This window comes from Octopus sinensis, linkage group LG7 (genome assembly GCF_006345805.1).
Source record: "Octopus sinensis linkage group LG7, ASM634580v1, whole genome shotgun sequence".
Classification (NCBI taxonomy): Eukaryota; Metazoa; Mollusca; class Cephalopoda; order Octopoda; family Octopodidae; genus Octopus; species Octopus sinensis.
The window spans coordinates 70,139,626-70,152,962 of NC_043003.1; the positions used below are offsets into that span (position 1 = coordinate 70,139,626).

Here is a 13,337-nt window from a genome sequence, read left to right on the forward strand (position 1 = left end):
TCCTGTCTATGTCTTAAAAATCAGTAGTGCGTGTGCATGCGTGTGTGTGTGTGTGTGTGTGTGTGTGTGTGTGTGTGTGTGTGTGTGTGTGTGTGTGTGCGTGTGTGCGTGCATGTGTGTGTATATATATGTATACCTGTTGGGGACTGGAAAGACGGGTTCAGTTTGACTGGTGAGTGATTATCTCTGCAAATCTGTTGGATGGACTTGGTGAAAGAAATAGATTTCTGATTGGCTTGATTGTGGTACAGATTTTTTTTTTATACCTTTATTGTTAATTGCAGGTATTACCAGTTAACACACTGCTATAACAGCAGCAGCAATAGCAACAATAACAATAATAATGATAACAATAAGCAAAGATAAATTATTTTCTGATAGTCAAAGTAGTAGAGTACTGCATTAAGTGTCTAATTGCATGTAATCATCTTCATCATCATCATTTTCATCATCATCATCATCATTGTCATTGTCATCTTCATCATTAGCACCACCATTATCTTCATCATCATCCTCATCATCATCATTTTAACTTACAATTTTCTATGCTAGCATGGGTTGGACAGGATTTGTTGAGGCACATTTTCTATGGCAAAGTTGCCCTTACTGTTGCCAGCTCTAGCTGGTTTTCAAGCAAGGTTACATTTTTGTCTTCCCATGACCAAACACTGCTTGCAAGATGGTAACATTTCTTTACAACTGTCATGGCAAGGAGATAAGCAAAACACACACACACACACACACAACTCCACACCCCCCACATGAAAATGTGCTTCAACACTGTTTCTACTAATTCCATTCACAATAGAGCCATGCCTCTGCTGGTGCCATGCACAAAGCACCCACATCATGTAGATGTCACCTATAAAGCCCCCATGCTGGTTCCACATATAAAGCACCCAGTACACTCTGTACAGTGATTGACATTAGGAAGGGCATCCAGCCATAGAAACCATTCCAAAACAGACAATTGGAGCTAGGTGCTGCTCTCTGGCTTAGTGGTTTGGCAATTGAGACTATCGGGCTTAAAAAAAAACAAGCACTGACTAAAATTCTTCAAGGTGGTGCCCCAGCATGGCCACAATCTAATGACTGAAACAAATAATAGGTAAAAGGTACATAAAAGTAGAGACAATTCCAAATAGTACAGATAATAAACTGATGAGTTCAGAATAAAGTTGGATATAAAACAGATTGATGTTAATGGAGGTTTATTAGTGAAAGAAAGTTTAGCCAAAGTTAAAGGAGGATACAAGGTGTAAGTCTGGTGCTTATTGTACCAGCTGTTTTTGCTGAACCATTAGGTCATGGGGACGTAAACACACCAACACCAGTTGTCAAGCAGTGGGAGGAACAGACACACACACACACAATGGGCTTCTTTCAGTTTCCATCTACCAAATCTACTCAAGGCTTTAGTTGACCCAAGGCTATAGTAGAAGACACTTGTCCAAAGTGCCATGCAATGGGATGGAACCCAGAACCATGTGGTTGGGAAGCCAGCTTCTTACCAGACAGCCATGCCTGTGCCTATCTATATGAAATTAATAATAATCTCAATAGTGGTGGAAGTCCTTCCGGTAAAGATCAAGGCTTCATATATCTGTTTGGTGGATTGCAACAGAGCCATTGATCAAAAGAACCAGTCAGTGCAGAAGATGTTGTTGTTGTTGCTGTTGCTGTTGCTGCTGCTGCTGCGGCTGCTGCTGCTGTTGATGTTGTTATCATCATCATCATCATCATTATTCTGGTCGCAGGCATATGGCGGCATAGTGGTTAAGAGCACAGGCTACTAACCCCAAGATTCCAAGTTCAATTCCAAGCAGTGACCTGAATAATAATAATAATAATAATAATAATAATAATAATAATGACATCAAAAAATACCTTAGGAAAGAGAACCCAGGTTTGAAATTTCCCCAAGATACCTGATGAAGGCTGGAGGGTATATCAGCCGTAAAATAAAGAGATGAGGACAATATCTGTTAAATGTAAATAATGTAAATAATGTACATAATTCCTCATCTCTTAAATATAGAACTGTAATAACTAAATGATTTGTTTTTTTAAATGTGTATTCATTAAATTACTTAGTCATAACATAAATCCTTTGGTAAAGCTCTTAATCCTACTTTTTTTTGAGACAATACAACCCTATAATCACATCCATCTATGCTACCTTATGCTACCTGAGACATAACTAACTGCTAGTTTAATAAACTATATCTGTTTTGTTTGTTAAAAGCTAAGCACAATACTTAATGCTTTAAAGACAGACAGAAAAGGAGATATCAAAGAGAGTGAATGGAGTAGAAAAGCATTATATATTTTCTTTATTTTGGTTTTTTTTCTCCTTTGTTATAATTGTTAAAAAAATTCAGTCAAGTCCATTGAATGTCTTGCACTTTAGATATTTAACAAGCTTCAGTCTGGCTGGTGAGGGGAATCTTATTGTATGCACACTTCTCCATACATTGGTTCATTGTATGACACACATAGGGGCAATTAGAGCATGTTATATTCTTCTTGCAATGAAGACTCATGGCTCAGTGGTTAGGGATTCAGCTCATGAGCTTAAGGTCATGAGTTCAATTTCTGGTGGGGCATTGTGTCCTTGTGCAAGACACTTTATTTCACATTGCTCAGTCTATTCAGCTGGCAAAAGTGAGTAGGTGTAGGAGTGGCTGTGTGGTAAGTAGCTTGCTTACAAACCACATGGTTCCGGGTTCAGTCCCACTGCATGGCACCTTGGGCAAGTGTCTTCTACTATAGCCTTGGGCCAAACAAAGCCTTGTGAGTGGATTTGGTAGACAGAAACTGAAAGAAGCCTGTTGTATGTATATATATATGTATGTGTGTGTATATGTTTGTGTGTCTGTGTTTGTCCCCCCCCCCAACATCGCTTGACAAATGATGCTGGTGTGTTTATGTCCCTGTAACTTAGCGGTTCAGCAAAAGAGACTGATAGATTAAGTACTAGGCTTACAAAGAATAAGTCCTGGGGTCGATTTGCTTGACTAAAGGCGGTGCTCCAGCATGGCCACAGTCAAATGACTGAAACGAGTAAAAAGAGAAAAGAGTACCTGTATTTCAAAGGGCCAGCCTTGTCATATTCTGTGTCATGCTGAATCTCCCTGGGGACTACATTAAGGATGCACATGCCTTTGGAGTGCTCAGCCACTTGCACATTAATTTCATGAGCAGGCTGTTCCATTGATTGAATGATCTGGAACACTTATCATAAACGATGGAGTCCCAGTACACTCTTCTTGGTGCTTGAAGGATTTAGTGGGGTTCACATCAAAGAAGTAATTCTTCCCCTCCTTGGAACTTTCCAGGAAGTAATTCCTCCCCTCCTCTCCTTCCTCCTCTTCCTCGGAACTTTACATTGGTCTACTGCTAGTCTCATGACTTGAACGTAACCTAAAATAGCTAAGATAATGCACAGGATGGCGAGCATGCACACCTCAAGTGATAAAGTACACGATAGCGAATGTAAACATATGTCAGTCGCTAAAAAGTCTGTGATAGGTGTAGGGCAGCTCTACATCGTATATTTACATTAACCGCGGGTAGGCAAGCAAAAGTGTGATTGCATATTTGCAATTATCTTCCTCTTTTTCTCCATCTCTATAACTGAGACGACCACCACCTTTGAGTAATACTTTTTCTCTTCAGATATCACAAGAAGAAAAAAGAAACAAAGTGAAAATTTACTTGTAAAAAATTGAAAACTATATTTCTTGGAAAAGATATCTCTGTTGAGGAACCACAGAAAGGCTCTCTCTCTCTCTCATTGGCATGTACAGTGCTAGCATGGCTTACAATCCTGATTTGTATGTACCCTGTTATGGTACTTATCTAGACCCAGCAGGTAGTGAAGAGAGAAGTGTCATTACTTGCTATGGATGCAACAAAATGTTGATCATGGCACTCTGTCGGTTATGACGACAAGGGTTCCAGTTGATCCGATCAATGGAAGAGCCCACTTATGAAATTAATGTGTAAGTGCAAGTGGCTGAGCATTCCACAGACACGTGTACCCTTAACTTAGTTCTTGGGGAGATTCAGCATGACACAGAGGTGTGACAAGGCTGGCCCTTTGAAATACAGGTTCAACAGAAACAGGAAGAAAGAGTGAGAGAAAGTTGAGGTGAAAGAGTACAGCAGGGTTCACTACCATCCCCTGTCAGAGCCTCGTGGAGCTTTAGGTGTTTTCGCTCAATAAACACTCACAACGCCCGGTCTGGGAATCGAAACCGCGATCCTATGACTGCAAGTCCACTGCTCTAACCACTGGGCCATTTTGCCTTCACATAAAAATGCTGATAATAGAATAGGAACAGCCAACCAATTGATGGCTAGTTGTTGCTTGTTCAATACTTTTGTTATTCAATGCTTTTAAAGTCATAAAATGTTTCTTTTGTTTATTTATTAGATGGAGTAGTATAATAAATAGAGTCAATCGATTGACCTTTTGTGATTAGAAGTATCCATGTATCTATAATAATAATAATAATCTTTTTCTTTACTACCCAGAAGAGGTTAAACACAGTGGGGACAAACAAGGACAGACAAACGGATCAAGTCAATTACATCGACCCCAGTGCATTAAAATAATAATAATAATTGATTTCAAAGACTGGGAGAAAGGGATGGGAGTGAGGTTGTGGTATTCTTACTTTATTTAAGGGAATTAAAAGTGTAAGTGAAATAGTTTTAACTGGAAATAAGGTTCAGTCCTCAGCCCCCTCCTATTTATCCTAGTCCTCCAGGCAATAACGGAGGAATTCAAGACAGGATGCCTCTGGGAGCTCCTCTATGCCGATGACCTTGCTCTAATTACTGAGTCACTATCAGAACTAGAGGAGAAGTTTCAAGTGTGGAAACAAGGATTAGAACCGAAGGGCCTTAGAATCAACCTAGCTAAAACCAAAGTCCTAATAAGTAGGAAGGCAGGTAAACCACAAATCCCTTCAGGTAGATGGCCCTGCTCGATCTGTAGTAGAGGCATAGGTAGAAACTCTATAAGATGTACCCCGTGTAAGCTATGGACACATAAGAGATGCAGTAATATCAAAGGAAGGCTAACTGGGAAGATAGATTTTTGTATGTGGCAGATGTTCGGGAGCAATAAACACTGAAAATGCGCAGAGACCAACTTCCACCACATTCCAGGGAGAAAAACTAGAAGTAGTTGATAGCTTCCATTACCTAGGTGACCAAGTCAGTAGCAGAGGAAGGTGCGCTGAAAGTGTAGGTGTTAGAATAAGAATAGCTTGGGCAAAGTTCAGAGAGCTCTTACCTCTGCTGGTGACAAAGGGCCTCTTGCTCAGAGTAAAAGGTAGACTGTATGACGCTTGTGTACAAACAGCCATGCTACATGGCAGGGAAACATGGGCTGTGACTGCTGAGGATATGTGTAAGCTTGCAAGGAATGAAGCCAGTATGATCCGATGGATGTGTAATGTCAGTGTGCATACTTGACAGAGTGTAAGTACCTTGAGAGAAAAGTTGGACCTAAGAAGCATTAGATGTGGTGTGCAAGAGAGATGACTGCACTGGTATGGTCATGTGGCGAGAATGGATGAGGATAGCTGTGTGAAAAAGTATCACACCCTAGTGGTTGAGGGAACCTGTGGAGGAGGTAGACTCAGGAAGACCTGGGATGAAGTGGTGAAGCACGACCTTCGAACATTAGGCCTCACCAAGGAAATGACTAGCGACTGAGACTTTTGGAAATATGCTGTGCTTGAGAAGACCCGGCAAGCCAAATTAGACCATAATCTGTGGCCTATGCCAGGAGCGTAACCAGCCCGCTTATGCATACCTTTTCCTTCTTTGGTCACTAAACTCTACTTGCGAAGACCTGTTGAGGCAAGTGAAATCAAAATCAAAATCAAATCCGATGACTGGCATCTGTGCTAGTGGGGTGCAAAGAGCACCATACGAGTGTGATCATTGACAGAGCGGCTAACCGGCTTCCGTGCCAGTGGAACATAAAAGGGCACCATTCGAGTGTGACTGTTACCAGCATTGCCTTACTGGCACTTGTGCCCATGCTAGTAGGATGCCAAGAGCACCTTCTGAGCGTGATCGTTGCCAGAGCAGCCAACTGGCTTCTGTGCCAGTGGCATGTAAAAGAGCACCGTTCGAGTGTGATTGTTACCAACGTCGCCTTACTGGCACCTGTGCCAGTGGCATGTGTAAAAGGATTTGAGCGAGGTCATTGCCAGTACCGCCTGACTGGCCCTCGTGCCTGTGGCATGTAAAAAGCACCCACTACACTCTCGGAGTGGTTGGCATTAGGAAGGGCATCCAGCTGTAGAAACTCTGCCAGAACAAGATTGGAGCCTGGTGCAGCCATCTGGTTCACCAGCCCCTCAGTCAAAATCGTCCAACCCATGCTAGCATGGAAAGCGGACTTTAAACGATGATGATGATGATGAATCTGATATTGCGATTTTAACACAGCACATCTATAAGAGATGTATCAGAACAAATACTGCAGTAACTGGCCTATGAACAGTGTATATACATTAAGTATAATACATAGATGACTATACACTACATTAAGTCAATGATTCTCAACCCTTTTTCCCTATGGACCCCTTTGATTCTTATTTTATTCTACTGGACCTCCATAGTAATTCAATGTTTAAAAATTCCTATTATTTTATAATTAAATATTATTAATAATTATATAAAAAAATTGTTAAAATATTTTATATACTGTAGAAGTTTAACCAATTTATTGCAGATAAATTTTAACAACAAAGTCTTATAGGAACCCCTAAGGGCTGTATGGACCCTGGTGGAGAATCACAACTTTATGTTATTAAAGATTTAAATATTAAGACACTGTGTTATCAATAAGCATGTAAATATAGGACTATGGTACTTATCAAACAATGGAATTTCACTTAACATAATACATTTTTACATCCAAGGAAAACAAATCAAAATCGCTGAAGCGGCCTATGATAGTACTGCCTGATTGGCACTTGTGCTAGTGGAACGTTAAAAGCACATCCAAGCGTGATCGTTGCCAGGGCCACGGATTGGCTCCCGTGCCGATGGCATGTGAAAAGCACCATTCAGGCATGATCGTTGCCAGCGTTGCCTTACCGCACATGTGCTGGTGGCACGTACAAAACAACATTCGAGCGTGGTCATTGCCAGTGCCACCGGACGGGCTCCCGTGCAGGTGGCACGTAAAAAACACCTTTTGAGCATGGTTGTTGCCAGAACCGCCTGACTGGTCCTTGAGCCAGTGGTATGTAAAAGCACCCACTACACTTTCGGAGTGGTTGGCATTAGGAAGGGCATCCAGCTGTAGAAACTCTGCCATATCAGATTGGAGCCTGGTGCTGCCTCTAGTTCACCAGTCTTCAGTCAAACTGCCCAACACATGCCAGCATGGAAAGCAGATGTTAAACGATGATGATGATGCTGCTGCTGCTGCTGATGATGATAACTGTATTTAAGATTTGCTTCTAATTTCTTCATTGACTGTTTTATAATTTCTACTCAAGAAACAGAACTGAATAAGATTAGTTAAGGACTAGAATAACAACAATAATCCTTTCTACTGAAGGCAAAAGGTTTTGAAATTTTGGGGGAGAGGACTAGTCAATTACATAAACCCCAGTGAATCACTAGTGCTCAATTTCTTGACCCCAAAATGATGAAAGGCAAAATCGACCTCGGTGGAATTTGAGCCCAGTATGTAGCAATGGGCGAATTACCATTAAGCATTTTGTCCAGTGTGTTAACAATTTTGCTAGCTTGCTGCCTTCAAGAATAACAACAATAAGAAGAACTGAGTGAGTTTACATAAAGAAAACTAGTAACTGGTTGAGCAATGTAATCTTTGACAGACAAGAAAATAGGAAAACAAATGCCTTTGTCTCTTTGTGCAGTGATAGAATTTGTATATTTAGGGAATCTTCAATAACGGTTGGTTTGTAGATTTGAGATGAACATGGGGTTAAATTGCACGTCAGGGTATTACAACCAAGACTGATACATTACACACACACACACACACACATATATATACATATATATAAAACATACAAGACTTTTATTTCTGTTTTTCCTGAGTGTAAACCTAATACCCTTTTTGTTTTTTTACTTTGTCTTTATGTTTTTTTTATTTTTGCATCGGATACATACATACATTATATACCCCTCCACACACACAGACACATATATGCACATGCACAGGTACATATATTGATATTCGATGCAGTGAGTGCATGTGTGCATGTGTGTATACTGCCACTGCTAGTGTCTAGTATTTCCCTGCCTGCTTACTTGCATTTTCTATTCTATTGATTGTCTTCACTTGAAGAATTCAATATTATCAATGTCAGATGAAACTCCCGACCGACAAAGTGCACGCAGTCTTAACGGATGATGTGCTACGTTGGATAAATTGGAGGAATCTTAAAATTCAAAATTTCCTTGTGCGCCACAGAAGACAATTACGTCAACTTAACTAATTAAATTATATAATTAATTCGCAACCGACTAATAACCAGTGCTGTCTTCGAAATTAATGCTGTAGATCAATACTTTTACCATCTTCATTAACTTTTTTTGTTTGTTTTAGTATTGTTTTTTCTTTTTACCGTTTTGTTCTGTTCAGTTCAAAGTACTTGGTTCTTTCTTTTTGTAATTTGAACTGTAAAAGTCAATGAAGAAAAAGAAATCCTGAAAACTTGATAACTGGTTGAGCTTCAAAGTTTCTAGTTCAGTGACAAGAATTTCTGACAGTAATTTATTTTATCGTCTTTTGTCTTTTACTTGTTTCAGTTATTAGACTGCGGCCATGCTGGAGCACCGCCCTTGAATCAACCTCAGTGCTTATTTTTTTAAAGCCTGGTTCTTATTCTATCAGTCACTTGTGCTGAACCACACCAACAGCAGTTATCAAGTGATGGTAGGGGACAGACACAAAGACACACACACTCTCATTATCATTATCATCATTGTCGTCGTTTAACGTCTGCTTTCCATGCTGGCATGGGTTGGACGGTTGGAGTGAGGATTGGCAAGCCAGGAAGCTGCAAGGTTTCTACAGCTAGATGCCCTTCCTAATGTCAACCACTCCGAAAGTATAGTGGGTGCTTTATACATGCCATCAGCATGGGAGCCAGTCAGGCAGCACTGAATGGTGCTTTTTACATGTCACTGGCACAGGTGCCAATCAGGTGGCACTGGCATCAACCACACATATATATTTATATATACACTATGAGCTTCTTATAGTTTCTGTTTACCAAATTCACTGAGAGGGCTTTGGTTGGCCCGATGCTATAATAGAAGACACTTGTCCAAGATGCCGGACACTGAGACTGAAAATGGCATCATGTGTTTGGGAAGTAAGTTCTTATTTCTTTATTGCCTACAAGGGGCTAAAAATAGAGGAACAAACAAAGACATTAAGTCAATTACATCAACCCCAGTGCGTAACTGGTATTTAATTTATTGACCCTGAAAGGATGAAAGGTAATGTCGACCTCTGCGGAATTTGAACACAGAACATAACGGCAGACTAAATACCGCTAAGCATTTTGCCCAGCATGCTAACGTTTCTGCCAGCTCGCCACCTTAAGCCTTAGCAAGTTCTTACCGCACAGCCACACCTAGTTTTATAAGATAGCAAGCTGGCAGAATTGTTACCATGCCAGACAAAATGTCTTTGTTCTGAGGTCAAATTCCTCTGAGATTGACTTTGCCTTTTGTTCTTTTGTGTTTGATAAAGTATGTGTACCAGTTATGCAATGGGGTTGATGTAATCAAGTAATCTCATCCTTCAAAATTTCAGGCTTTGCGTCTACAATAGAAAGGATTATTTAATTTTTTTTTTTTGCTTTCTTTATACATGGGTGTAAAGCTTGCAGAGGTGTTTGGTCTAGCAGTTAGAATGTTGCCCTCATGATTGCAAGATTGTGGTTTCGATTCTGGGACCAGGCAGTGCATTGTGTTAAATCATCGCCATTTCATGTCCAGTTTTCCATTCTTGCATGGATCAGATGGAATTTGAGGCAGATTTTCCATGGACAGATGCCCTTCCTGTCACCAACCTTCACCTGTTTACAAGTAAGGGAATATTTCCCCCATGGCCAGACTTGCTTTTCATGGAAGATTGGAAATAAACAATCTTGCTCATATGATCATGTTGATGATGATCATGTACAACCATCAGCATGATGTCTAGACAAGCGTGCACACAAATGTACACATGTGATGGGCTTCTACACAGTTTCTGTCAAACTAGGTTCACTTGTGTGCCATTTATCACAACCCGAGGCCATGACAAATGAAATTTGCTCTCGATGCCATGCAAAGGGGTTGAACCGTGACTTTCGTGATTGCAAAGCAAACTTCTTAAGCACTTGGCTGTGCATATGGTATACTGTCTGTTTGTTTGTCTGTCTGAGAGAGAGAGAGAGTGTGTGTGTGTGTGTGTGAGAGAGATTACAAAATAATTAAATTATGTAAACGTTTATTGACCTTCCTTTATCTCTCTATATATTCTAGCTAGAATGATTTATTTGTATCTGTCTTATATCCTGTATTTTTGGCATGTAAGACACGCCCCTACCTCACAAGTATATTTCGTAGCAAAAACAACATAATATATAATGTGTGAAAGTATATTGGATACAGTATATGAGTGCTGTATTTCAACTTAATTGTCTTTCAGCTTAACTGCACAGTTGTTTATTTTCTGGTTAAGAAAATTGCCAAACAGGATGTAAAACTCATATTTCTGGCTGTGTTGTTTTACATAGCCATGATCATGCACCAGGGTGATACACCACACTTATGACCTTGTTGTCATCCAGTCATTGCAGATAGCTGACAGGCTAGCAGAATTTTTCATTTAGATAATTAAAAAAAAAAAAATGTTCCTTAAATGGTACATTAAATAATGCAAAACACATATCAGGTGTGAGTTATATATGCTGGGGAAGGTGGTATGAAGAGATATTGTCACCTCACCACATAACTGTGAGCAATTATTTTGTAATTTTGTGCTAACAGTCTGTGATATTTTGGCTCATTTCCAGTATTTTATCATTAGTAACAATTGCTGTGCCTTGCAGGCTTACGCTCGTCTGGTTCCTTTGCATGTCACACTTTGGCCTCCCATCCATAATACAGCTGCATTAGACTCAGGACAATTTTTTGATACATCATTATCATCAATTAGAAAATTACTATTTTTAAATCTCACAATGTGAGATATTCAGCAACAATACTTTGTAGTAAAGATTGTTTGCCAACATAACACGGCAGTCCTGGTTAGGACTAATGTTGCTGTAATTTAGCCCCGGAGACATCGTCTCCAGCTGGCTATATGACGCAATCTTTGTGCTTACATTTTCGAACGATTATTCTGTGCTGATGAAGAGAAATAACCCAGAAATCGCAATACACAGATATTGTTTTGAACTGAGTGGGGGTGCTAGATTCCCTTGTTTGACAATATAAGGACACAGATCGTGTTGTATAGCCAGCTGGAGACGATGTCTCCTGGGGCTAAATTACAGCAACAGTCGTCCTAAACCAAGACTGCTATGTTATGTTGGCAAACAATCTTTACTACATCATAATCATCATTTAATATTTGTGTTGCATGTTGACATGGAATAGCTGGTTTGAGAGGGTCAGATGAGCCCAAAGACTGCAATGTGCTCCAGTGTCTGTTTGGCAGGGTTTCTCCGGCTCAATGCACTTTGTAATGGGTTGCCACTTTACAGCATGTCCTGGGTGCTTTTTTGGTGTCACCGTCACTAGTGCGGTTTGCTATACAACTTGCAAGACCTAGTGGAGAGGGAGAACTTTATGCTAGGAGAATAGGGAGTAGAGAGAGAGCATGAGAGAAAGGGCCAGAGTAGGACTGGTTTCTTGCTGTAGAGGAGCGACATGATTCCTCACATTCTAAAACAGCGGGGGTCGGGGTGGTGGTGAAGGGGTGAAGTTGGAAAGTGATGAAAGAAATGTGGTATGAGGTGGGTAGGATTAGGTGAGATGGGTGCAAGGAGTGGGTGGTAGAAAAGGGGACATCTGAGAGTATGTGGCAGCGGAAAAGAAAAGGCACATCTTATTCACCAGCAATAAGATATATATATATATATATATATCATTATCATAATAATCATCATCATTTAAGATCTGTTTTCCACACTGGCTTGGGTTGGATGAGTTGACAAGATCTGGCAAACCGGAGTGCTGCACTAGGCTCCAATTGTCTGTGTTGGCAGGGTTTCTACAGCTGGATGCCCTTCCTAGTGCCAACCACTTTACAGAGTGTACTGGGTGCTTTTTACATGCTACCAGCATGTGTGTTGCTACATGGCATCAATATGGGTGCTTTTTTTCATGGCACCAGCACAGGTACTTTTTATGTGGCACCAGGTGCTTTTCATGTGGTACCAGTATGGCTGCTTTTTACATGGCTCTAGCATCAGTGCTCTTTATGTGGCACCATCATTGGTGCTTTTTATGTGGAACCTGCATATGTGCTTTCTATGTGGCACTGGTATGGCTGCTTTTTATGTGACACCAGCATTGGTGCCTTTTTCGCGGCACCAGCTCAGGTACTTTTTATGTGACACCGTCATGGGTGCTTACTATGTGGCACTTACATATACTTATGTATTTATATCTGAATTTCTGGAACAAGTATGTATTAAACACGGTCCTCTAGGAATAGAACAACACAATGGCACTATTGTGAGTTTGAACTGATGACCCTTTTCAACAAACTTAAATGATTTTCCATGACAAAAGGTTATTCTGGCACCTTGAAGCACCTTTAGATTACTTAGAGATATAGTCACACATAAATTATCTCTTACATACAATTGTTATTTTTTTTGTTGGAAATATCAGACCTTTTGTCACGGTCAATTTTAATTACTTGTTTTTTACTCTTTTACTTGTTTTAGTCATAACTGTGGCCATACTGTGGCACCACCTTAATGGGTTTTAGTTGAACAGAATGAACTCAGTACTAATTTTTTTTTAAATCTGGTACTTATCCTATTAGGTTCTTTGCTGAACTGCTAAGTTATAGGGATGTAAACAAACCAACACTGATTGTCAGGCGGTGTGTACGACACACACACACACACACACACACACACACACACACACACACACACACACACACACACACATAACTACCCCTTCCCGCCTTCAAACGAGCCTATAACCTGCACGACTTCCTGGTTCACAGTTTCTTCCTATTCCTGCCTCCCAGCCTGGTTCCTTCCCCTGCTTTCATCCAAAATGTCACACCTGTCACCTACCTCTCT

The 13,337-nt window shown here is 40.4% G+C and overlaps 1 protein-coding gene across 5 annotated transcripts in view; it reads left to right on the plus strand.

Moving 5' to 3' along the window:
* LOC115214209 (uncharacterized protein DDB_G0289975-like) overlaps positions 1-13,337 on the plus strand; it is a 57,998-nt gene that overhangs the window by 26,362 nt on the left and 18,299 nt on the right. The window contains exon 1 of one of the 5 annotated variants that reach the window (XM_036504822.1): positions 10,866-11,025. The exons of the other annotated variants lie outside the window; for them this stretch is intronic. The gene's annotated coding sequence lies outside the window, so the exon portion shown is untranslated. Of the gene's footprint in view, positions 1-10,865; positions 11,026-13,337 lie in introns of those variants that run through there. 5 annotated transcript variants of the gene reach the window in all.